This window comes from Zingiber officinale, chromosome 8A (genome assembly GCF_018446385.1).
Source record: "Zingiber officinale cultivar Zhangliang chromosome 8A, Zo_v1.1, whole genome shotgun sequence".
NCBI classification, from domain to species: domain Eukaryota; kingdom Viridiplantae; phylum Streptophyta; class Magnoliopsida; order Zingiberales; family Zingiberaceae; genus Zingiber; species Zingiber officinale.
The window spans coordinates 73889716-73917240 of NC_056000.1; the positions used below are offsets into that span (position 1 = coordinate 73889716).

Below are 27525 nucleotides of genomic sequence, written 5' to 3' on the forward strand. Positions count from 1 at the left end.
GGAAGGTATCTAGGGAAGTTATCCCTAGTGAATACCTAGAGCATCCAAGGAGCACCAATAGGTGTTGGGTTCCTAGGAGCATTTTCTCTACCCCATAGATGGGTTAGAGAGTGTCAACTCTAAGAAGAAGGGTAGTTAACCCAACTTTGAAGAAATTGACACTCAAGGAGCATTTTCGAGGTTATTATTAACCTTTGAAAATGAAATAGATTTATCATTTACTCTTTGGAAGAGTAAAATGTGCCAAAATGGAAGATATTGATTCTTAATCTTAATTGGCACAATTTGGGAAAACATAAGAAATACCAAGTTGGGACTTTGGTATTCTCTTAGTAATTTAAGGCAAATCTAAGCATTAATTTAAAGTGCTACTCTTGTGGAAAAATGAAATATGCCAACACTTAAGGAATACGCTTAATTTCAATAGGCATAAATTAATCAAGAGAATTAGAAATGTCAATTTAGGTTTTGGTACTTTCTTGAAGCACTTTGGGCAATCTAGGATTTAAGTTTTAGGATTAGCTAAGATTAAGGATACTTAGATAGATAATCTAGGTATATTTTATTTATGCTAAACCTTGCCATGATTGTTTGCCCATTATATGTCATGACATCATGTTTTATTTTTGCACTCATGTCTTATTATGAAAATACAAAAATACCATGTCATGCCATACATACATTATGTAGTTATAAGAAAATTTTCTTTTGAAAATTATTTCATTTTGATGTATGCCATAACATTATCATGCATTATGTTTATTTCCTTAAAATTAAGGACAAATGGCATTTATCAACAAGTGATTTCAACAAGTGACATCCTAGGTGGATGTTCAATATCCACAAAATGCCTAGATAGATATGCATGATCCCTAGATTAGGGCAAAACCAAATTTTACATCTCACAAAGACCTATAAGATGACTTGTATGTGTTTTGTGCACAATAAATACAAGTGAGATGTTAGGATGATGAACAAAACTCAACATGCTGATTTAGTGCATTTCCTTGAGTTTTAAGTTCATCAAAATACATAATTATGTGTTTTCCCATCATTGGGAAAACTAATGTACAAGTCATGTGCATTAAGCTCAAGGAATATGGTGGGATATTGGTTTTGAAAATGTTTTTAAAATGATTTTGGAAAACCTTGGTGAAGGCTATCTTTTGATAGTAATCACCATTGAATAGTTAGACACAAACTTGAATAAAACACTAAACTTTTGCAAGTTTGTGTCAATTTTTGAAAATATGATGTATTTTCATAGAAAACTATTTTTCCATGATAAAGTATACCTAAATAACGTCTACACAAATTTTCACAATTTTTGGATTTTTGTAGAATTTTCTAAGGGTTTCTGAAGTTGACTGAAATGGAATTTCAGCAACTATCAGAACTCCAATCGATCACTCGATTGATTGGAGTGCCTCAATCAATCGGGCGATCGATTGGGAAGGCAAATCCCGCGAGCATAAGCTCGTTGGATCGATCCACCGATCGATCCACACTACCTGAATCGATCAGTGGATCGATTCAAGCTGGTTCAATCGATTGGAACCCAACTCCAATAGATCGAAGATGCTGATTTTGGCTGGGAAAGCTTATTTTCAGCATTTCGAACCTATTTTAGTCTAGGTAACGATTCCTAACCCTGAAAATATATTTATATACATAAAAGGGTGTTTTCATGTTGAAAACAAGGATGGATTGGTTGAGGAAGACTAAATTGAAGTTTAGGTTGAGGTTTGATTCAAATTTTGAACTTTTGAACCTCAAAACTTCTAAATTTGGGTTTCCTAAAGGTTTAGGGATTCCAAGTCATTGTTGGTGCAATGACAGAAGGTACAACCATGTCTTTAGGGGGAGGTACTCTTTAAAGACATGAAAATTATTTTTCATGAACCTTGGAGGGTGGTTAACCTTCTTTTAAGAACTTGCTCAAAGTTGAGCATTGGATTACAATGGAGAGTGGATATCTTCATTGTTTAAGTTGTGAATGCTCAAGGTTGGGCATTTGACTACATTGGGGGAGAATGTAGGGTTGATAATGAAGGGCATGGGACCTTCATTATCGTGTTGATCACAACGAGTGAAGTTGTGAACAATGATGAGCAACTCTTCAGGGGGAGAGTCTCAAAGGGGAGAAATTTTCAACAAGTGAATTTGTTGATGTGTGCCATAGGGGGAGAATGTAGGATTTAAGTTAGGCCTGCATTATCTAAGAGGGAGTTTGCCTTCTTAGTAGGAGAATGTAGGGTTTAACTTACGCCTTCATTACCTAGTGGCATGAAGGAAGTTGAGGCTATGGGAATTAGCCTAACTTAAATGAGGTATTGTCAAACATCAAAAAGGGGGAGATTGTTGGGAGATTGTTGGTGCAATATTCCCCAAGTCAAGGTTGACCTAGTTTGAATAAGCTTGAATTGGGTCAAGCTCGAGTCTTAATGTTTATGTTTTGATGGTTTAACAATACATGTTTGACAATACATGTAGACAACGCATGGAAATTGCAGGTGCAATTGTTCATGTGTGGAGATTGTGATGGAGAGTCAAGTAGGTCAAGGTTGACCGTATACTTGACTGGAAAATCCTGGTGAGTGAAGCCAGGTGAAAGTTCTAACTTGGAGGTTAGGCAGGTGAAAGACCTAGTGAGTGAAGCTAGGCAATGAGAAAATCCTGGTGAGTGAAGCCAGGTGAAAGACCTGGAGAGTGAAGTCAGGTGAAAGACCTAGTGAGTGAAGCTAGGCAATGAGGAAATCCTAGTGAGTGAAGCTAGGTGAAAGTCCTGGTGAGTGAAGCCAGGCAGAGGAAAATCTTGGTGAGTGAAGCCAGGTGAAAATCCTAGTGAGTGAGGCTAGGTGAAAGACCTGGTAAGTGAAGCCAGGCAGAAGAGAAGTCCTAGTGAGTGAAGCTAGGCAGAAGAGAAGTCCTAGTGAGTGAAGTTAGGCAGAAGGGAAGTCCTAGTAAATGAAGCTAAGCAGAAGAGAAGTCCTGGTGAATGAAGCCAGGCACGGAGAAATCCAGATGGGTTAAGGTTGACCAAACATCTGGTGAAAGTCCAAGTAGGTCAAAGGGATTGACTGGATATTTGGCACGAGGAAGAAAAGTCCAAGTAGGTTAAAGGGATTGACCGGATACTTGGCAAGAGGAGAAAAGTCTAAGTGGGTCAAAGGGATTGACCGAACACTTGGTGAGCGAGTCCTAGCAGGTCAAGGGTGACCAGATACTAGGCATTATGTACCAACAGGTCATGGTTGACCGGATGTTGGTTTAGGGGGCTTGTGACTTGGTTTTGGGCAAAAACCAATGTCTGGATCGATCAGCAGATCGATTGGATGATGCCCAATCGATCGACCGATCGATTGGGAAGGTCCCCGTGACAAGCCTCGAGTGGGCAAGTCGCGGAGCGCACAGAACGTCTCTGGATCGATCGATCCAGAGACCCCAATCGATCAGTGGATCGATTGGGGTAGCGCGTTTTTACGTGATAAAGGCTGGATCGATCAACCGATCGATCCAGGCATTTTCCAGAGCATAGAGGCGCTCTGGATCGATCAGTTGATCGATCTAAAGCCTCCCCGATTGATTGGGAGCAATCCAATCGATCGGGATCCGACCGTTGGCGCAGATAAAGGCCGTTGGCGTGCGTCTTCTTTGGAAGAACCAAGGGCTTACACGATTCATCTCCGATCTTCACCAGCGACTCCACAGCTCTCTCTCAAGTTCAGATCGCCAGTTCTTGAAGATTCTTTGAGGTTTTTCCAAGTTAAGAGGTGGATCAAAAGCAAGAAGAGAAGTTAGGGTTAGGGTTTATTGTAAGCTTTTACTTGTATTTCATATCCTTTCCTTTCTTCTTGTATTGAGAGTTTGTAAAGGCTTCTCCGCCTTTGGTAGTTACCGTAGAGGAGTGTGTTTCATAGTGGAGGGTGCGTGAGTGTGTGGATCCTTGGATTAGTCACCTCTTGTGAGGTGGATACCAAGTAAAATCTATTTGTTAGCGTTGTATTCTGTTTCTTGTACATTTCCGCTGCACATCTTTGAAGAAACAAGCAACGCCAACCATGAAGCACGCGACGAGCTATTCACCCCCCCCCCTCTAGCTACATATTCGGTCCCAACAGTCTCAGCATTCTGAGCATCAGTCTAACTCGCTCCTTCTCTGTACTTACCAGCTCTGGGCAGAGACGAGCTAGTCTGTTAAACTTCTAAACTGCTTCTTCCACTGTTAGGTCACCTTGTTTGAACTCTATAAATTCCTCATAGTGCTTGTTGGTGATCTGTAGGTGGAAGTACTCTTCATAAAACTCTGACTGGAAATCAGCCCAGCTCATCTGATTGGCTGCCCTCTTGGTCTTTATCCTCTCCCACCACATACGAGCATCTCCTGACAGGCAGAAAGAGGCGCACTTGACCTTCTCGACTTCTGGCCAGTCAAGAGGATCCATTGTGCTCTCCAGTGTTTTGAACCAAGCCTGGGCATCCTAAGGCTCAGTAGTGCTTGAGAAGCTCTCTGGTTTCAGTTTCAGCCACTGTATGTGTTGGTTGCTACTCGGAAAGCCTAATGGTTCCACTGTACAAAATTTTGTACAAAGGTCTGAACCTTTTCCTAGCTACCATGTGTTCTTTTAAATTAAACTTGGATCGCCTGCGAAACTTAACACGTTTGATCTGAAGTTTAATTTATTTGTTCTTTAAGGTTTAGACTTGGATCTCCTGCGGAACTTAACACGTTCGATCCAAATCACCTAGGTTATTAATTCCATTAAATATTAATTTCCAAAATTGGCTTCCAGGACTGCATGGCGAGGCACATGACCTTCTTGGATATAGGAACAACCACCACCGCCAAGACAAAGCCTTTTAAGGAAAGCTAATATTTAATTTCCTTAAATAACTTTAGGTCAACCAAAAAAAAATAATAAAATCACAAGGAAAAGAAAAACACAACATCGAAAACAAATTCGAAATACTAGAATCGCATGCCTCTTATATTTGGTATTTTTACAAACGAATAAAACTAGTATGATGCGGAAATTAAATACTAGTATACCTTTTCTTTTGTAAACAAAAACCTCTAGGTCTTCTACCGTATTCCTCTTCTAACCTTGGACGTTGTGTGGGCAATGATCTTCCGAGATAAGAAACCACCAAAGCACCTTCTTCTCCTCCTTGCAAGGTTTGGCCAAAATAAGAGCACCTCCAAGGATGAAGAGAAAACACCACCAATGCTACAAGGGATGCAAACTTTCTCTTCTTCTTCTCCAAGATAGAATCCGGCCACCACTTGATCTCCAAGAGAGAAGAGAGTTTCAGGCACAAGGATGGAGAGAAGAGAAAAGGGAAGAGCCGGCCACACCAAGGAAGAAAAGAGGGAGAAAATAATAGAGGTTGTTCACCTTGAAGGCTCCCAAAACCCCCTCTTTTATAATCCTTATCTTTGGCAAATAAGGAAATTTAATTACAATAAAATTTCCTTAACTTTCCTTGACATGAATTAATTAAGAAAAATTAAATAAAATTTCCTAATTGATCATATCATGGCCGGCCACCTCATGGAGAGCAAACAAGGTAATTTTCAATCAACAATTAAAATTCCTTATTTGTCTTTGGAAATTTTTAAAAAATAAAATTTCCCTTTAAAATCCCTTCATGGTTGATAAAAAGAAATCTCTATAATTTTAATTTTTCAACATGTGAATAATTTACAAAGAAGAAAAATAAAATATCTTTCCAATCTACAAATAAGGAAAGAGATTTAATCTCTTTATTTAATCTTTTGTAGAACCTTATAAAAGAGATATTTTAATTTTTAATCTCTCCAATAAATTATATCTTTCATATAAGAAAATTTTAAAATTAAAATTCTTTTTTAATTTTATAGGGTCGGCCACCTAAGCTTGGGTTCAAGCTAGGGTCGACCACCCATGGACCAAGGCTTGGCCGGCCCTAGCTTGGCTCTCAAGCTAGCTTGGCCGACCCCTATACCATGGCTATGAAGGTGGGTATAGGTGGGTATAGTACTCTATAAATAAGAGGCTACGATAGGGACCGAGAGGAGAAATTGGTTTTGGTCTCCCGATAAAATTAAGCATCCCGTGTTCGCCCCGAACACACAACTTAATTTTATCAATAATAATTCATTCCACTAGAGAACTATTATTGAACTACCGCACCAATCCCAAATTACATTTTTGGGCTCCTTCTTATTATGAGTGTGTTAGTCTCCCTGTGTTTAAGATGTCGAATGTCCACTAATTAAGTGAGTTACTGACAACTCATTTAATTAATATCTTAGTCCAAGAATAGTACCACTCAACCTTATCGTCATGTCGGACTAAGTCCACCTGCAGGGTTTAACATGACAATCCTTATGAGCTCTTCTTGGGGACATTATCAACCTAGATCACTATGACACAGTTTCCTTCTATAATCAACAACACACACTATAAGTGATATCATTTCCCAACTTATCGGGCTTATTGATTTATCGAACTAAATCTCACCCATTGATAAATTAAAGAAATAAATATCAAATATATGTGCTTGCTATTATATTAGGATTAAGATCACACACTTCCATAATAACTGAGGTCTTTGTTCCTTTATAAAGTCAGTATAAAAGAAACGACCTCTAATGGTCCTACTCAATACACTCTAAGTGTACTAGTGTAATTATATAGTTAAGATAAACTAATTCCTAATTACACTACGACCTTCCAATGGTTTGTTCCTTTCCATTTTGGTCGTGAGCTACTGTTTATAATTTATAAGGTACTGATAACATCATCTTCTGTATGTGACACCACATACTATGTTATCTAGAATATAAATTAATTGAACAACTACAAACAAATGTAGATAATTTGACCAAATGTGATTCTTTATTCAAAATAAATGTTTACAAAAGCTTAGGCTTTCAGTATACACTCTAACAGTATAAGGTAAGCTTCTTGTCTCTGAGATGCTGTGGCGACTCCCAGGGTAGCTACTGGAACCTCGATTACCCTTGGAGTCTCCACAGTTACTGTTGGAGGAGTGGGAGGAACTAGTTGCTGATTTGCCATCAGATTGGCAATCACTTGTTGTTACTCTGCTACCTATTTTTGGAGTTGAGCAACAACTTCAAAGAGATTGGGCTCAGTTGCTCTGGGCACTTCGTTCTCCTGAGCTGGTTCCTCAGTACGGGGGTGTCCTCTTCTTGCCATCTAATTATGCAAGGAAAAAGGCTTGATATCTTCTCTATCCTTTCTAAACAAGCATATGTAGATGAATAAAAGAGAAACAAAACTTCTATCTTACTAAAGCGCATATATATAAGCTATTACTCTCTACTGCAATTAATAAAGAAAGTATTAAAGGAAAAACTTAAATACTTTCTTACTTGAAGATGGCAATGTTGATGTTGATGTGTGTGATGCTGGAAAATAAGAACTGCTCTGATACCAACTGTAACGACCACCCTTCTTACTATACTATACTACTCTCTAAGGATGACCGTTACTTAACTACTAACTCTACTTACTAGTGTTACTTATGCTATTATTAGCAACACTTAGATTTATCACGGCCCCAGAGAAGTTCCTATCGAAAAATTTCGGCAGAATCTCCCCTGTACCGGTGACCATAAACTGAGATACAAAAATATATACTTCAGCCACAGGCGGCTGGAACATGTATCAAACACTCATGCAGTTAATAAGTATCAAACACTAAAATAACTGTTGGGACCGAAAAGTAGCTAGAGGGAGGGGGGGGTGAATAGCTCGTCGCGTGCTTCGTGGTTGGCGTTGCTTGTTTCTTCAAAGATGCAGCGGAAATGTACAAGAAACAAAATACAACGCTAACAAATAGATTTTACTTGGTATCCACCTCACAAGAGGTGACTAATCCAATGATCCACACACTCACACACCCTCCACTATGAAACACACTCCTCTACGGTAACTACCGAAGGCGAAGAAGGCTTTACAAACTCTCAATAGAAGAAGAAAGGAAAGGATATGAAATACAAGCAAAAGCTTACAATAAACCCTAACCCTAACTTCTCTTCTTGCTTTTGATCCGCCTCTTGACTTGGAAGAACCTCCAAGAATCTTCAAGAACTGGGGATCTGAACTTGAGAAAGAGCTGTGGAGTCGTTGGTGAAGATCGGAGATGAATCGTGTAAGCCCTACTGAAGGAAACACTCGCTTGCAGCTAAATACGACGCCAACGGTCGGATCCCGATCGATTGGATTGCTCCCAATCGATCGGGGAGGCTTTGGATCGATCAACCGATCGATCCAGAGTGCCTCTGTGCTCTCTGGAATAGCCTAGATCGATCGGCTGATCGATCCAGAGCTTATCACGCACAAACAGCAGCTCCCAATCGATCCACTGATCGATTGGGACCTCTAGATCGATCCACGGATCAATCCAAAGGGGTTCTGTTCGTGGGGATTCACCCGATCGATCAGCTGATCGATTGGGCATGATCTAATCGATCGGCTGATCGATCCAGATCTATTGGATCGATCGGCTGATCGATCCAGATCTGCTGGATCGATCGGTGGATCGATCCAGATTTGCTGGATCAATCGGCTGATCAATCCATATCTTGGTTTTTGCCCAAAAGCAAGTCCAAAGCCCCCTAAACTAACATCCAGTCAACCATGACTTATTGGTACATAAAACCTAGCATCCCGTCACCCTTGACCAGCTAGTACTCTCTCACCAAGTGTCTGGTCAATCCCTTTGATCCACTTGGACTTTTCTCCTCTTGCCAAGTATTTGGTCAATCCCTTTGACCTACTTGGACTTTCACCAGATGTCTGGTCAACCTTGACCCATCTGAATTTCCCCGTGTCTGGCTTCACTCACCAGGACTTCCCTTCTACCTAGCTTCACTCACTAGGTCTTCTCATCTGCCTGGCTTCACTCACCAGGACTTTCACCTAGCTTCACTCACTAGGGTTTCCTTCTGCCTGGCTTCACTCACCAGGACTTTCACCTAGCTTCACTCACTAGGATTTTCAGTCAAGTATCCAGTCAACCTTGACCTACTTGACTCTCCTTCACAATCTTCCCACATGAACAATTGCACCTGCAATGTTCATGTGTTGTCTACAAGTATTGTCAAACATCGAAACCAAATCATCAAGACTCGAGCTTGACTCACTTCAAGCCCAGTCAAACAGGTCAACCCTCCGCACATGAACAATTGCACCTGCAATGTTCATGTGTTGTCTACAAGTATTGTCAAACATCGAAACTAAATCATCAAGACTCGAGCTTGACTCACTTCAAGCCCAGTCAAACAGGTCAACCTTGACCTAGGGAATATTGCACCAACAATCTCCCCCTTTTTCGTGTTTGACAATACCACATGTTAAGTTAGGAAATTAGGCTAATCCCATAGCCTCAACTCCCTTTATGCCAATATCTGAATGATGGTTCCCTCCATTTTTTTCCTTTTCTAGAGGGCAAACTCCCCTTTAGGTACTGAAGACCTAACTTAACCATGCATTCTCTCCCTATTGGCACACATCATAAACATGCCCCCATCTTTGGGCACACATCAACCACAACCTCTCCCCCTGAAGAGTTGCTTATCGTTGTTCACAACTTCACTCGTTATGATCAACACGATAATAAAGATCTCATACCCTTCATTATCATCAATGCTCACCCTTGAGCATTAACCACTTGAATAACCCAAATGAAGGTCCCATACCCTTCATTTTCATTTTTTTTTTTTTATCAAATTCTCATCCATGAGCAAACTCAACTTAAACAATGAGGATATCCACTCCCCATTAATTTCAATGCCCAACCTTGAGCATTTTCTCTAAAAGAAGGTTAACCACCTCCCAAGGTGTATGAAAAATAATTTTCATGTCCTTAAAGAGTAACTCCCCCTAAAGACATGGTCGTACCTTCTGTCATTGCACCAACAATGACTTGGAATCCCTAAACCTTTAGGAAACCTAAATTTAGAAGTTTTGAGGTTCAGACATTCAATATTGAAACCAAACCTCAACCTAAACTTCAATTTAGTCTTCCCCAACCAATCCATCTTTGTTTTCAACATGAAAACACCCTTTTTATGTATACAAATGTATTTTGATGGGTTTGGAATGGTTACCTCGACTAAACCTGGTTTGGAATGCTGAAATCAGGCTTTCCCAGCCAAAATCAGCTTTCTCAATCGATTGGAGTTGGGTCCCAATCGATTGAACTGCTTTGAATCGATCCACTAATCAATTTAGCCAGTCTGGATCGATCAACTGATCGATCCAGCGAGCTTCTGCTCGCGAGAATAGCCTTCTCAATCGATCGGCCGATCTATTGAGACACTCCAATCGATCGGGTGATCGATTGGAGTTTTGATAGTTGCTGAAATTCCATTTCAGTCAACTTCAGAAACCCCTAGAAAAATCTACAAAAATCCAAAAATTATGAAAATTTGTGTAGACATTATTTAGGGCATATATTATCATGGAAAACTAATTTTATAAGAAAATACTTCATATTTTCCAAGATTGACACAAACTAGAGAACTTGCAAAAACTTTAGTGTTTTCTTCTAGTTTGTGCTCAACTATTCAATGATGATTACTATCAAAAGATAATCTTCATCAAGGTTTTCCAAAAGCATTTTAAAATGATTTTCAAAACCAATATCCACCATGTTCCTTGGGTTTAATGCACATGACTTGTACATTAGCTTTCCCAATGATGGAAAAACACATACCTATGTGTTTTGATGAACTTAGAACTCAAAAGAATGCACTAAATCAACATCTTGAGTTTTGTTCATCATCCTAACATCTCACTTGTATCTAATATGTACTAAACCACATACAAGTCACCTTATGGGTATCTGTGAGATGTAAAGTTTGGTTTTGCCCTAATCTAGGGATTATGCATATCTATCTAGGCATTTTTGAATACTAAACATCCATCAAGGATGTTACTTGTTAATTAATACCATTAGTCCTTAATAAACAAGGAATTCAAATGATGCATGATGATGTTATGACATACATCAAAAAGAAATAATTTTCAAAAGAAAATTTCTTATAACTATATGAAGTATGGATGACATGACATGGTATTTTTGTGTTTTTCATAATAAGGCATGAGTGCAAACACAAATAAATAAAAATGATGCCATGGCATTTGATGGGCAAACAAAGCATGGCAAGTTAGCATAGATAAAATACCTAGATTACCTACTTAAGTATTCTTAACCCTATAGCTAATTTTAAATCTAACCTAGATTGCCCAAAGTGCTTCAAGACAATGCCAAAGTCTAAATTGGCATTTCTAATTCTCTTGATTAATTTATGCCAATTGAAATTAATCATATTCCTCAAGTGTTGGCATATTTCATTTTTCCACAAGAGTAGCACTTTAAATTAAGACCCGGATTGCCTTTAATCTCTTAAGAACATACCAAACTCCCAACTTGCACTACAACAAAAATCCTCATAGACATCGGTTTTCCACCGATGTCTATTACATTTTTGACCGATGTCTATGAAGGCGATGTAAAAGGTCTGTCATTTTAGACATCGGGTTAAAATCGGTGTAGTATCACTTAACGACACCGGTTTTCGAATCGGTTATTAACCGGTGTAATATCACTTAACGACACCATTTCATCAACGGTGTAAAACCGATGTAATATTATATGGTAATAACACCAGTTTTGGCAGCGGTATACGGCCGATGTAATATTAGTTAATGACACCGGTTTTGCAGCGACGGAAAACCAATGTAATATCAGTATTTTTTACCAACACAAATTTAATTTCCGAAATAGTGAAAAACCGACAATAACCAAGAAAATACACAAATATTCACAAATTACACAAATATTCTTCATTCAACAGTATCCATAAAATACACAAATATTCACAAATTACATAAATATTCTTCTTACAACAATATTCATAAAATACACAAATATTCTTTTTACATCAAAAGCTAATAGATATCAGAATCAAGGTAGAACATTCTTTTAACAACACATCAAGGTAGAATATCGTGAGTAAAAAATCAAGCTAAGGCTACATTAAATTATGAGAATCAGAATCTGTTCAACTTGCTATACTGCTTCATTCTTCTTGCGCCTTTCATTTCCCTAATCTCACCACTTTTCACCTTCAAATGCCTAGTTTTCTGAGTTAAAACATCCACTGTTCTAATCTGTCAAACAAAAGTATAATTTTGTCTACTTAACTACAGCAAAGAACAAAAACAGAAGAATAATACATGTAGTTAATAATGCATTGCTGATGTAGTTTCTGTCAATACAACTCAAGGAGAAGACTGAATTTGACTTACCAAGAAGATTCAAGATACAACCTGTGTCAAAACTTAAGAAAAATCTGTGTCAAAATTTGAGAAAGAGAATTCCACCTTGAACAATCAAATTGAGTTGAAATCAATGTTGAGCAAGTTCACGTTAGGAGACTACCTCAAGAATACATTCAAACTTTATAAATACTAAAATTCTATAACCATCTTCCAGTATTGACCCAATTACCACTTTAAATTAATTATATTAGCTAACATGCATTGTCAATTAAAATATCAAGACCGAGATTTTAGGTGGCTCTGGCTATCTGAAACAACACCCTTGAACAAGTTTAAGTAAGCATATGACTATTCCTACTGCTAGTGTGTATATATTTATGTATGAGCACTGATGAGCTTACATTGCACTAGATGTGCAATTTTGAGATACAAGATCATGCACTGTAGCCATGGATAAAGGGACTCCACTTAGTTGAGTTGTAGCTTCCACAAACATTACCACAAGCTTCTTCCATTGCATCCTTCGAGACACCCTCGTTACATATGTTTGCGAAAGCTCGCATATACTTCATGCCATAATGAGTGAGCGATCCACAATGCAACTCGAATGCTTGGACCTAAGGTTTTTTGTTAACACATGATCATGTTTAATAAAATAGATTGTGAAGATGAATACGCTAGAGCACAATATTTACCACTGTTTTCAAGCAAACCCAATCATCAACCAGAGCCTGACCAGATGGCCTCATGGTTTTGAGGACTGAAGGTACAACATCCGATCCAAAAATTAGATTGTCGATGAGTTTGATGCTACTGTCAAGGTGTGCTCTGTGCATCATCATCTCAATGATCTCCGAGAGAATTTCCTTCTTTTTGTTTGACCCTTCCTCTAATCTTTCATACTGAAAGCAAACACTAGGTTGTTAAGATATAAGAACAATGCAAGGGGTTAAAAAGGTGCTCCAAAACAGAATCTGCAGTGTTAAAAGATGGAAACTGCATGAAAAGATCGACAAATGGGTCTAAATCAGTTGAAAGACAATACTAATAGTTAAAACCACTTGAAACTGCCATGTTTCCTACTTACATATGAAATCCGTGTATATAGTTTTTCTCTCCACTGCTCCAAGTTCACAGGTTAAATATAACATTATCGATCAATATGCTAGAAATCAAGGTCACTCACACATCCCTTGGTACTAGGCCCTTAGAATGGTACCAAAGATACAATGTTCTTATTAAATCATTCAGTCTCCAAGTTAAATCATTGCCACGAATGGAAATAGCATAAAAATAATAAGGGAAATCGAAGTGTTCTTCACTCACCATGTGCCATAAGAATAGGAGGTCAGCATCTCTCTGATTGATGACTCCCATCTGCTTGCTGAGGCGAAGTGCATTCTCAGTAAATTGGCATTGGCAGGGTCAAAGCCCTGGTAAAGGTACAACTTCTTAGGTTTTACATTCTTATCACCATACTCCATCACATGAGACCCTGCACTGTATGTGTTCTGGTTTGATTTCCTCATCTTCACCTGAACACATTATCAGAGAAACCCTTCAAAAAAACAAGAAGAGGACTATAATAGAGATTAAGAGGAACTTACTGACTCATACTGTTTCCCAACCGTTTCCTCCTTTAGATTGTGATTCTCACTGCCATAAATATAATTAGAAGGTTAGCAATGCCATCATATTGAAAAGGCTCCTATGTTTGGAGGATTTCTACCCTTAAAAACAGGAATACCATTACAAATGGAAGTTCTGGCTCCTTTTTATCTTTTAAATGAGTTAGCACACCAGGCTGTGTCAAAATTAAGAACCAAGATATGACTTTTGCAGTAGTAAAATTTACATTCTGTTATTGTGACAACAGTAACCACACGCTAATTTCTTGACAAAGTTTTTCAAGAAAGACCAAGTTATGGCTTTGAGAAGAGTAAAAGGTAAAAAGCATTTAATGTCCGAAGCAAAATTTTCTTGGGGAAATTTTAAACAAATAAAGCTATGTCATTAGCAAGACTTAAAAATGTAGCTATTCTGTAATGCACTAACATCTTGTAATTAAAACTAAGTTACTAATCAGAAAATTCAACAATTGAACTTGGATTCGATGCTCTAATCTGATTTGTTGTACTTCAGTGCCTCTTGGTTGTTTCATCTCAAAAGAAACAAAATCACTGAAGAAGGAAATATATTTAAAAAAAAAATCCTTAGCGGAACCAAACAATCTAATGTCAGCCCATTAACATGAAAAAAAAAAAAATCAAATGCAATAAAATGTTTAGACCTTTTGAACTTGACAACAGATATGACTTGTTTAGGTATAAAACTCTAACCTGTCTTCCATCCATGCAACGCTGTACAAGTCACCAAGGCAAGTCATATATTCCGGTGGTGGTGGAGGATCCATCCCAGGACAGTAGGTTCCCCAGCTGCTTTCAACAGCATTGGATGTTGTTGTCACATATACATTAAGGTCTTCTGGCATTAAACCTTCAAAGATACTGCCACTCTCACATGCTTCCACATTAATAATCTGTTCAAATGAACACCAACAAAGATCAGCAATTAACTTGGTTATAATACACATTTTGTAATCAAAAGTTACCCATCAGCTACACTCACACAATTATAGAATTTACTACTACCTTGTTTCAAGGCAAGTCATGAGAATCATCAGATAAGGCACATAAACGTAAAAAATAATCAACAAGTCACAAGCAACCACTGTAAAGTGTCCAAGTACCAAGTGTATGTTAAATATGTTAAAGGGAGACAAAAAAGAAAATCATCATAATTACTTAAAAAGCAAACCTATTTCACCAGGTGGATCGGATACATTCCTTACCTCATGGCTACATGCCATTATTTTACCTAAAATTAAATTTATCAAGGTTGTGCAAATCATACCTGGAATCTTGTTAACCAATATGCGAGCTTTTTCTGCACGTTTGAGATTTAAATGTGTACCTCTACTTGAGTTATATCTGTTGTCATCCTGAATGGAAATTATGTACGATAGAGATTAAATTCTATTAATTTCAAGCATTTTTTCAAGGGAATGAATAGTGCATGACAAACTTACATACTCCATGGACAAATTGAAGTTCACCGACTAGAGTGTATAATGAAATGCATAAAGCAGTATATGTAAAATTTACAACTCATGTTGATTGCAACTGCTTTCTTACAAAAATTCTTGTAAAAAAGGGCAGTATGGTTCTTTCTTTCACATGACTTGCTCAAAGTTGGGGAACAAAAATATTCTGAAATGGAAAAAATGGTTCAATATATAACCAATAACAAAATTCCCCATCATAGACATACTTGCATAAAATAAAGGGTTAATTAATAAATCTATTACAACCTATGGAATTCCATATCTATGAAAACATAAAAAAGAGTTAATTAATAAATGATTTGTGAAGTTGGCAAGGAAGGCAAAGTCACCATTGAGGTAATATGCCAGCAGGGAGTCAAGCTAGATGTTGTTGAGGCTGGCACCAGCAAAGTCGAGGGAGGGTTTCAACAACTGTGGGGTTAGGGATTCAGGGGTAAGTAAGGTTTTTCCATTTTCCACTAATTTAACGTTGCAAGTTTATCCTCAATTGACAAGCAATGTAGTTAAAGAGGTTGATCTACATTTTCTACATCATCGACTTAACAGTTGTGGGATATGTTGAGATAAATTTGATTTTTTTTAAAAAAAAAGCATTATGAAAGATAAGAAAAATCCCTATAAAAGTTTTGATAGATCTATAATAACACTAATGAAAAGAAAAACACTTCGTAAGAAACAAGATCTATGGAAGAGATTCTCTTTGACCAATTTCAGGACTATACTTCAATATTTCCCTGAATTATACTAAATGACAAAAAGAACATTGAAAACACTACTAGGGTTATCTATTTCTCTCTTCTTCTTTTTTTGTTTTGTTAGCAAGATTTAGTTCAAAGTTAGACCGACGGAGTCTGTAATTCTCATACTACTAAAGACATCGTTCCACTTGTTCACAAGAACATTGAATCAATGAAGTCCAGCTGGATTCTTTTTAGTTTCTCTATCAAGCAAGGATAAAATAAGCCCTTTTAAATTCTCCCTGCAACCTTTGCAACTTGGAAAGTCTCTCTGACTCATGGACTAAAGTAAATCGATTGTAAACGCAGAAACTACACAGTGGCATTACCTCGAACGCTAAACGGACAACCTTCTTGGCGCGCTGAAACAGAGAGAGATTCCCTCTGCAAGAGTGTATGTGCTGGAACTGGTCAATGCCGAGCTTGCGAGTGACCTAGCCGAACTGGATGTAGACGAAATCGGAGTAGGGGAGTTCGACCTTGATGTAGCTGACGCCGTACCAGATGAGATAGCTCCGGATCTGGACACCCTCGAGGTTGGAGACGGAGCCGTAGCCGAGGAAGCCAGACACGCGCGGGGCATAGTAGACGACGTACCACTACAACAAAAACATTAAAAGACAACGGTTAAAAACCGTTGTCATAGGCCCTTTAAACCCGTTGTAACTGACACTGTTGTTAAATGTGCGGTAAAAGACAACGGTTTAAAACCGTTGTCTTTGACCACATTAGACAACAGTCATGCAACGGATTTAAAGTGTTGTCTTTTAATACCAAAGACAACAGTTCTTCAACAGTATAAAACCGTTGTAATTGCTAGTTTTGCAAAAATTTGATCGCAGATATGCTTTTGACAACAAATACACTGTTGTCTTTCTTCAAAATTTAGTTTAAAATCATTGTCTTTGAATACTTTTCACAACGGTTAAAAAATTGTTGTCTATGTTGATTAGAAAATGCATCGCGAATAGATAAAACATTATAATTCTTTTGCACACAAACTGGTACAACATATATACATTCACAAAAACTGTTTTCAACATATATACATTCAGTTGTCTTTTATACATCTTGTCTCAATCAAAAACTGGTACAACATATATATACATTCACTTAAATTTATAAACTTCTACAATTACTACAAGCTATCCAAACATGACCACAAGTAGTTTATCAGACCATAACCACAAAAGATAAGACCATAAAATTAAGTTTATCAGACCACAACAATCTTCACGTACTGGTCCGTTTTCTGCATACAGAATTTCATAGACTTAGCTTGCAAACCCAGCTTTCTCCCTTTTCTGAAAATAAAATATAGTTAAAGCCATAGAAAAAAGTATAAACATGCATGTATAAACTGATAATCATTGCAAACTGATAATTGAAACGAATAAATCTAATAAACCACTACAAACTAAATTGATAATTGAAACAAACAAGCTCCAAAAGTAGAAAACTTATCAACATGTATAAATAATTATAAACTTCTTGCAGCTTTGCATCTTTTGTACAGTAGAAACCAAATTGTGAAGTACGTACATAAATCTGGACCTTCTGAAATGTTTAAGTAAAAGAATGGCCAAATAAGCACGAGAAACGTTGCCACTTCACATTTTCATGAGTAGTCAAGCAAGTGAGCATGAAAAAAGTTGATGAATATATAAACTTGACATTATATCTTAAACCATGTATTATGTGAAAGCAGCTAGATCGAATAGCTAACAGCAGCAATAGAAAGAAGGAATCATAGAGGAAGTCATGTACCTTATGTCTCAACATTACAGCAGCAACACTCTAGTAAGATCTCAAAGCTTGAGGATGTGCAGTTTGCATAAAAACCACAAAATACCTTTTTCATCAGTATTTAAGTCGCATGCACCCTTTCTGAACATTGCTTTAAGTTTCTGTATGCATTCAACATTTGAAGAATTTTTTTCAATCAATATATAAGAATTGGCAACCACTGTTATAGGCTTGCATATAGCAAAATGAATAAAGCTCAATGGAGTGAATAGCTTCATGTAGCTAAAACCAAAAAATTGGGACAAGCATAGCTTAATGGAGATGATGTAAGAATTGGCAACAAGTTAATTCCAATAAACTGACCAGTCCTGCCCCAACATGATCACGAATGAAAGTTGCATCGATGTATCGCTCTTCCTTTATAGCTCTCTGTGGCAACAAGAGTGCTTAGAATATAAATTAAATACAATAAGTGTATAAGACAAGTTTCAGACATTCATAATAGTCAATGTTGCTCCAACAATATCCTTTTTGTAGCACCAGTTATGGCCAACTTCAGCTTTGCAGCTTCTCCATAATCCTCTCTTAAAATAGCCTCATTCAATTGTGACTGAAATAAGGCCATCACATAGCATGAAACTATCAGCAAAACTAAAGTCATAGTAGTATGAACAAAATTGTACACTAGAACATAATAAACTTGACTCTAACAAGAGGAAATCAAGTTTGGTATATTTAGTTAAGCTTCAACTTCTAATTTAGTGGTGTTGTTTGTGCTACTCTCTTTGGGCATAACAAGCCAGAGTGACCATGGTCCAAAACTTTGAACAAGACTAATTTTACCAGCTAGTTGATGGCCTATACCATGTGAATCATTTTCATATAACCTTTACAAACCTATAATAAGATCTGAACTAACATTGGCATAAACCAAATTGTGCTAACTATACCAATTTTATGGATCAGTATAACTGTTAGAACCAGCTGATATCATTTCAACTCGTCACAAGTGAAAATATTCGTGACCTATACCATATGTTGCTTTCGTTTTTAAAAATTGTTGTTTTAAAAATGCACATGAATACTCATTTTCATTAGATTAGGAGTCTCCAATACGGAAGCTGAAAAATGCACATATGAAAATATTCACCCTTGTTTTATCTCGTATAACAAACAATAGAGTAGTCTTACAAGGACAAAACCGTCTCAGCATCACCTGTCATGAGGTAAACGAAAGCAACTAAGCAAAACTCAAATTAAAAGTACATGTAAAAAAGCTATTGTAAGACTCAATTTGTTCAGGGGAATATGGTTTGGTTGAAGCAGCAATTCGCCAGCTCCTACTCTGCAAGCAAGTACTGTTGGATCGAGACGCGCTAGAGGGGGGGGGGATGAATAGCGCTCGTGGCTAAAATAGTTTAATTATCGGAATCGTAAAATCTATCGGAGAAGTAACGCAGCGGAAAGTAAACAACCACACAGAAAGACAAGAGAATTTACTTCGTTCGGAGCCTGTGACGACTCCTACTCGAAGGCCCGCGATCCTTGATCGCTTTCCGTGGGCAACAACTATAAGTTCGACAAGAGTACAAGTATTACAGTTAAGTATAATGAAAAAGTACAGTTATACCGACGACAATATCGTAATCTGAAGATTTCGGAGCTCCGGGTCGTCAGTGTCTCATAGCAGCACTTCGGTAGCACTTGAATTACTTGGGAGAAGTTGTTATTGAAGCTGCTGGTCGAGACCCCTTATAAAAGGGGTTCAAGGCGCCTTATACTGTTCACCAAGGCGCCTTGAACGAGCCGAGTCACCCGCGTGGATCAAACGGACCTGGTCGAACTCTATCTGGTTCAAGGCGCCTTCACCTATCCAAGGCGCCTTCAACCTGGTCCAAGGCCCTTGAACTCCATTCAAGGCACCTCCAGTCTGCTGCGCTGGCCTTTTCCTGGCCGAGGCGCCTCAAGCTCCATGGAGGCACCTTGGATCTGTTCATCCGAGTTGTAACTTGCCCTTTGTTTCGCAAAATGTGTTAGTCCCAAACACATACCCCGCAAAACAAAGTTAGCACGTAAACATAATGAATGATAATAATAAAAGTTTTGACAAGTCATGAGAACTGGGTTCGACTTCGTGTTTCCAACCGAAACCCTAGGTCGACCCGACGCCACTGTTCTCGGGGAACGCGCCTCACCTACTCCACTCGGAGATTTACTGTTGCCAGACGATCCTCCGGATCGACCGGACTTTGCTCGGCATTTGACGCTTCGGACTTTCGGACATCCGCTTCCCGCTAGTCCGACTTTCACTTGGTTCGTGACACGTGACTTTTCACCTAGGGTTACCACCCCTAGGACTTTTGCCTCAAGCCATCGACCGCCAAGACTTCCCTAGGGTTACCACCCCCATGACCTAGGGTTACCACCCCTAGGGTTTTACCGCCTAACCGCAGCTAGGACTTTTGCCTAAGTATCACTTAGGACTTTCCGCAAGCTCCATGAACTTTGTTAGATAACACCACCACTTAACTTTGAGTTTGCCATAATCAAAACTCGTGTTCGATCATCTGGTGCACTTTGCACCAACAATCTCCCTTTTGATTATGGCATCTTGGTTCAAAGTTAAGTAAAACATAACTTTAAATAAAGGAATAAATAATGAAAGTTAACTGAAGCATCAATGCATAAATAAAATTTAAAGTTTATGCTCCCCTTTCATTCTTGATTTCTTAACTTTGACTTTTCTCTCCCCCTTTGACATAAATCAAAAAGAATTAAGAAGAGAGAAATAGTCTAGTTAATTTAAGCTCCCCCTAAAGGGTAGCATAGTTAAGTACTCAGACTTAAAAAAAATTTAGGTGAAGTACTTAGCTCAATTCATAAGGTGTTTGAAAAGAATTGTTGCATAGATAATTTAAATTTTAAGTTAATGCCTTAATAACTTCTTTGAGTTTAGGTGTCCAAGCATGAATCAAATTAAATTATTTAACTTGATTGGGTATCAGAGCCCTAAAGGAATTTGTTTAGCCTTAAAGTACTAGCATGACTCTGTTTATTCCCCCTTAATTAATGCCAAATTAAATTCTTAGGGTCTTAGAGTACAAGCATAAGAAGAACTTTATATTATCCTAATTCCAGCTCATCCATTCTAGATTATCAAACATGTGCAGCTTATGAATGAGTTTGAGATGAGATTATTTGAAATTATTGAAAATTTAAGTTCCAAATGAGAAAATGCTAAACTTTTGAGAATTTATTAATTAGAGTTATCTTTACCAATCAGAATTTGATAATTAAATATTTTTAAATCCTTTTAAATTAATATTTTGACAGTAATTGAAAAGATTTTTGAAGAGAATTTTCAAAAGATTTTTGAAATGAATTTTCAAGGGATTTTTAAATAAGTTTTTCAAAAGATTTTTCAAATCATTTTTATATAAGTTTTTCAAAGATTTTTGAAATGATTTTTAAATAATTTTGAAATTGATTTTGAAAAGATTTTTGAAATGATTTTTAAATAATTTTGAAATTGATTTTCAAAAGATTTTTGAAATGATTTTTAAATAATTTTGAAATTGATTTTGAAATTAAGTTTTAAAAGATTTTTGAAATGAATTTTAAATTAAGTTTTAAAAGATTTTTGAAATGAATTTTGAATTAACTTGATTTAAGTTAATTTTAGTTTTAATTTCTTAGTCATCTCACCCGATCTAAATTTTCAATCAGGTAATCCTATAATTGTGGTGAGATGAATTGTGGTTCAGTTTAAGGGGTTGTTTTAACTTTGTGTTAGATTCAGGTTTAGCTTTGGGTTCAACAAGTAAGCATTCTTTGGATAAACTTCTGGGCTATGGTGAGTCACAAGGAACTCATTAAAGTAACCATGCCTTCGAGGTTTTCCAAATAGTCTTACCCATTGAACTTAATACTAAAACTTGGTCTAACTAGTTAGGATCCATTTAAGGGTAGCTTCGGTCAGTTCCACTTGGCCAAATGCACCAGGTCGAAGCCATATCTTCCTAGACATGCGATGCCCAAGCTTCCCTAACGTACTATCATCCAAAAACTTCACCAGTACTGTTAGTAAAGTTAAACCTAGCCTATTTTATCTAACCTTAATTACCCTGCCGGGTAGTCTACTCTTGTTTACCCATTTCGGGTAGATTAAGTTCGGTTACCCAGTCGGGTAATTTAGTTAGGAGTGCCAGCTATTCTGGATCCTCCTTCTATTGAATTTTAAATTTCAAATTTTGAATTTAATTTTGAATTCGAATTTTGAATTTGTAATTTGAATTTTAAATTTTTGAATTTTAATTTTGAATTTTGAATTTTAATTAAATTTTGAATTTTAATTTTTGAATTTTAATTTAATTGTGAATTTTAGATTTATGAATTTTGAATTTAATTTATTAAAATTGTTTTCCTTCTTGCTCCCCCTGGATCATAGCCTCGATATGGTCTATCGAGGTAGTGGACCTGATCCTTGGGGACCCAATATTGTCCAAGTCCAATTTGATTAACTAGGTTGGACTTGGGGACCCATGCTTGAATTATGTTCCTTTTATTTCTATTTACCAACGATAGATATGATCTATATTTAGTTTTGGGCTTGAATCCAAGTCCGGATTTGTTGTAAACGGCACTCTGTTTTCCAAGAATCAGATCCAAATTCTTGGAACCTGACGTAAAGCGTTCTAACGTATCCTTGAGTTCTTTAATTTGAGTTTTCAAATTGGAATTTTCTTCCTCAAGTTGTTGGACTTGAGTTGAACTTCCAACTTGAACTGACTCAGTTAAAGAACTCGAGTCAGTCGCTTCCTTAAGGGCTATTACTTCCTTTTGGAGCGACTTAACTCGGATGTTGGATTTAGCCAATTTTTTAAGCAAATAAGGAACTAAATTTCTTAAGTCATCTATTTGAGTTTCGGCGAGAAAAGAACTTACAGTGGGGATCGGGCCTTCGAAAACGGATGCGGATCCGTGGCTTCGCTCGGACTCTGTTTCTGACTCGTTCTCGGCTTCGGACTCGAGTTCGGACTCGATTTCATCAATTAAGTTAGCCTGCGCCGGTAATGCGAGAAAGCTCGTTGGTTCTTCTTCCTTGTCAGTCTCGGACTCGTCTGACGACTCGGACCAGGTTGCTTTCAATGCCTTTCTTCTTTTCTTCTTGTTTGGGCAATCTGGCTTGTAGTGACCTTTTTGGTTACAGCCGTAGTAGGTGACATCTGATATGTCCTTTGTGTTCATTTGAGTTGCCTTCTTCGACTTGCACATCTTCCGTACGAGTTTTTATCAACTTGGAAATAACTTCGTCTTCGTCTTCTGCGTCTGATTCATCGTCTTCGTCCTCTGATATTTTAGATTTGCGCCTTGACGTAGGTTCACGCGTTCTGCTAGTACCTGCAACCAAAGCAACACCTTTCTCGACCGGGCGTGCATTAGTCTGCTCATGCAATTCTAATTCAGAAAACAATTCATCTAGTTTTATTGAGGATAAATCCTTGGAAACTTTGTAAGCATCAACCATGGATGCCCACAAAGTGTTCCTCGGAAAAGCACTTAGCGCGTACCTTATTACGTCGCTGTTTTCTACCTTTTGGCCGATCGCATGAAGCCCGTTGAGTAGGTCCCGAATGCGTGCGTGAAGCTGGTTCGCCGTCTCACCTTCCTGCATTTTAATATTATATAATTTATTTAAAATTAAATCACGCTTACTTACTTTAGCGTCTGATGTGCCCTCGTGCAGCTCGATTAGTTTGTTCCACAGCTCCTTCGCACTTGAAAATGGTCCGACTCTATTCAGTTCTTCTTTTGTCAACCCGCATTGCAGCATACAGGTTGCTTTGGCATCAGCTTCGACCTTCTTTCTTATGCTGGTATCCCAGTTAGTACATGAAACGAGTTCTCCGGTAGTCGTCGAGACCGGTCTGGATGATGATCCACATCTCGACTTGCGTCTTGAGATGGTAGATCATCCGGTTCTTCCAATAGGTAAAGTGCGGGGGGCGAAAAGTGCTAAAGCCTTCTTGGAGGGCCATTTAAAAGAACCTTGCCCATAAAAAAATAGCAAAACAATGTACCAGGACTTGATCCTGGATTAGCAATGCGGTATGGAAGGATAGAAATAGAAGTTCACCAGTTTCGAAAAATAATAAAATATTATTAAAAAAATATTTTAAAAGATATTATTTCAAATTTTGCCAAATTCAATATTTTATCAATACTAATAAGCCGTGAAAGGATGAAAATGAATTTTTCGAAAATAATTTTGGAGGGAAAAAAAAACGAAAGGCGTAAGGTTTTATTTTTACCCTGTACACACGACAAAGCCACGAAAAATGCTTGAATGGTAGTTGCACCAGTTCAAAGCGACCCTGCTCTGATACCAATTGTTGGATCGAGACGCGCTAGAGGGGGGGGATGAATAGCGCTCGTGGCTAAAATAGTTTAATTATCGGAATCGTAAAATCTATCGGAGAAGTAACGCAGCGGAAAGTAAACAACCACACAGAAAGACAAGAGAATTTACTTCGTTCGGAGCCTGTGACGACTCCTACTCGAAGGCCCGCGATCCTTGATCGCTTTCCGTGGGCAACAACTATAAGTTCGACAAGAGTACAAGTATTACAGTTAAGTATAATGAAAAAGTACAGTTATACCGACGACAATATCGTAATCTGAAGATTTCGGAGCTCCGGGTCGTCGGTGTCTCGTAGCAGCACTTCGGGATCGTCTCGTGAGCAGCTTGTAGCAGAAAGATTGCTTGGAAGTTGTTATTTGAAGCTACTGGTCGAGACCCCTTATAAAGGGGGTTCAAGGCGCCTTATACTGTTCACCAAGGCGCCTTGAACGAGCCGAGTCACCCGCGTGGATCAGCACGGACCTGGTCGAACTCTATCTGGTTCAAGGCGCCTTCAGCCTATCCAAGGCGCCTTCAACCTCTGGTCCAAGGCGCCTTGAACTCCATTCAAGGCACCTCCAGTCTGCTGCGCTGGCCTTTTCCTGGCTCGCACCCGAGGCGCCTCCAAGCTCCATGGAGGCACCTCGGACACTGTTCATCCGAGTTGTAACTTGCCCCTTTGTTTCTGCAAAATGTGTTAGTCCCAAACACATACCCTGCAAAACAAAGTTAGCACAGAAACATAATGAATGATAATAATAAAAGTTTTGACAGCATTCGAACTGTCCGAGTCTGACTTCAGGTTTCCTACCGGAAACCCTAGGTCGACCCGACGCCTACTGTTCCCTCTACGGGGAACGCGTCCTCACCTACTCCACTCAGGAGATTTACCTGTTGCCAGTACGATCCTCCAGATCGACTGAACTTTTGCTCGGCATTTGACGCTTCCGGACTTTCTGCTGGACATCCGCTTCCCGGCTAGTCCAGACTTTCACCTGGTTCGCGACACCAGGACTTTTCACCTAGGGTTACCACCCCCTAGGACTTTTGCCTGAAGCCATCGACCTGCCAAGACTTCCCGCATAGGGTTACCACCCCCTATGACCTAGGGTTACCACCCGCTAGGGTTTTTACCTGCCTAACCGCAGCTAGGACTTTTGCCTAAGTATCACTTAGGACTTTCCTGCAAGCTCCATGAACTTTGTTAGATAACACCACCACTTAACTTTGAGCCATTTGCCATAATCAAAACTCAGGTTCGATCATCTGGTGCTCACTGCACCAACAAGTACGTGCTGAATTCAAGAGTAAAGCCAACAAGTAGGAAATTAATGGGTAATTATGAAGAATATTTTACCATTTTTTACTAGCTATTAGCTAAGCCACAATCACTACAGCTGTTCTGGTTATGGAACTTGTTGGCTGATGCCTTCATGTATTCGTCAGTTAAATTTATATCAAAGTTCATAAATTTGAACCATAATGATGAAAAAGATGCACTTAAGGAGGAGACTTAATTTTTTTGAGACTTACTCAAGTGGGGATTTGAAAACAAAGAAGCATGCACCAATTGCCAAGTAGCACAGCAAGGGAACAAGCCCCTTTCAGTAATGTGAAGTTCCATCCTGTAAAAGTACCATTAGTTGAGTCTTGCAGGAAGAATTTTGGTTGAATCCTAGCATTTCAAAATAATTGAAAAACAACAACAGAAGTTAGTGTAACTAACAAGCATACCCCAATGAGTTACCTGTAACGTGAATGCTATTACTAGTATTGCCATGATCAATGAGCCAGTTTCTAACAGATTAAGATCAAGATCCATCTTGATTCCCGTTATCCAAGCCACCATAACACATAATGGAACCTTAAAAGGGCAAATTAGTACATTGTAAGCTATTCTTTAACATATACACAACATTTCATTTCAAAGCTACATCAAATTAAATCCTTACAACAAACATGGAGATCTGGGTTGCTGAACCAAGGGAAACACCAAGAGTAATATCCTGTGTGAGTTCAACAAGAAAAAATGATTATCACCATGAGAACAATATTCGTGTTTGACATTTGTTTTCCTTTATTCTTTGATTTGGGTGGATAAGCTAATTCATACGAGCAATGCAAATGTAAGTAATAGAAATGCATTTAGCAGCATCACAAATATGGAAACAATTTGATATGAAATATTATGTTTTAAGAAATTTATACTGACATATTTGCCTTGTGTTGCTCAACAAGTTATGCACCTTCATGCATCAATATCAGAAACAGTATGATCTCACACATAATGCCCAAATGTTCTTGTGAGTCCAGCTATGTGTATCTATTATGAGAAAATATACAAAGACCAAGTCATTTAAAGTTTAGTGTTCCAAAAGAAATAAACACGTCGAGTTAGTATAATTTAACCGTTAGCAAGCTCATGATAACATGCACATCAACAACAAAAGAGTCATGAATTAGAATTGCGTACAGATTACTAAAATAATTTTATAAGATAAATTGGCTACATATTGTGATTGCTAACATAAAATGCAGATCATTTGTCTGTAAGTGTTGAAGTACTAATCACAACGCAAGCAGCAGGCAATAAGATCCATCGAACCACCAAACACAAGACGGTTAAGTGGATCAAACACAAGACGGTTAAGTGGTTACCCATAAATTGGTTTGATACTCCATGGAGAATGAGCAACAGAAACTAGAAACTGTGATGAAGACGACGATAACTTCAGTATGTCTTTCATCTGGTAAGAAATTGCAGTCCACACAAAGGATCTGAAACCCTGCCAAAGTATATAAAAATGACGATCGAAATTACGTCTTTTATAGAGAAACAAGATCAATGAAAACTACCAAAAAGGCAGGTACAAGAATGAATCGACAAAGAAGCCCTACTCTACAAGGTCGGAAATAAGAGCCAAAGGAAGGGAACCTGAGTGTGTTGGTTGCTACTCGGAAAGCCTAGAGGTTCCACTGTACAAAAATTTTGTACAAAGGTCTGAACCTTTTCCTAGCTACCATGTGTTCTTTTAAATTAAATTTTGGATCGCCTGCGGAACTTAACACGTTTGATCCAAAACTTAATCTATTTGTTCTTTTAGGTTTTGACTTGGATCTCCTGCGGAACTTAACACGTTCGACCCAAATCACCTTAAGTTATTAATTCCATTAAATATTAATTTCCATAATTAGTTCCCAGTACTGACGTGACGA

The 27525-nt window shown here is 38.0% G+C and overlaps 1 long non-coding RNA gene and 1 pseudogene across 1 annotated transcript; both read right to left on the minus strand.

Annotated features, from left to right (window-relative positions):
• Positions 1–12723: 12723 nt before the first annotated feature.
• Positions 12724–14836, minus strand: LOC122011683 (annotated as a pseudogene).
• Positions 14837–25847: 11011 nt separating this feature from the next.
• On the minus strand, positions 25848–27036 carry LOC122012612. The gene is made up of 5 exons (XR_006120279.1): positions 26968–27036; positions 26522–26632; positions 26262–26315; positions 26057–26173; positions 25848–25934 (listed from the first exon to the last, which is right to left on the minus strand). It is a non-coding gene; the product is annotated as an uncharacterized LOC122012612 (long non-coding RNA).
• Positions 27037–27525: the final 489 nt, after the last annotated feature.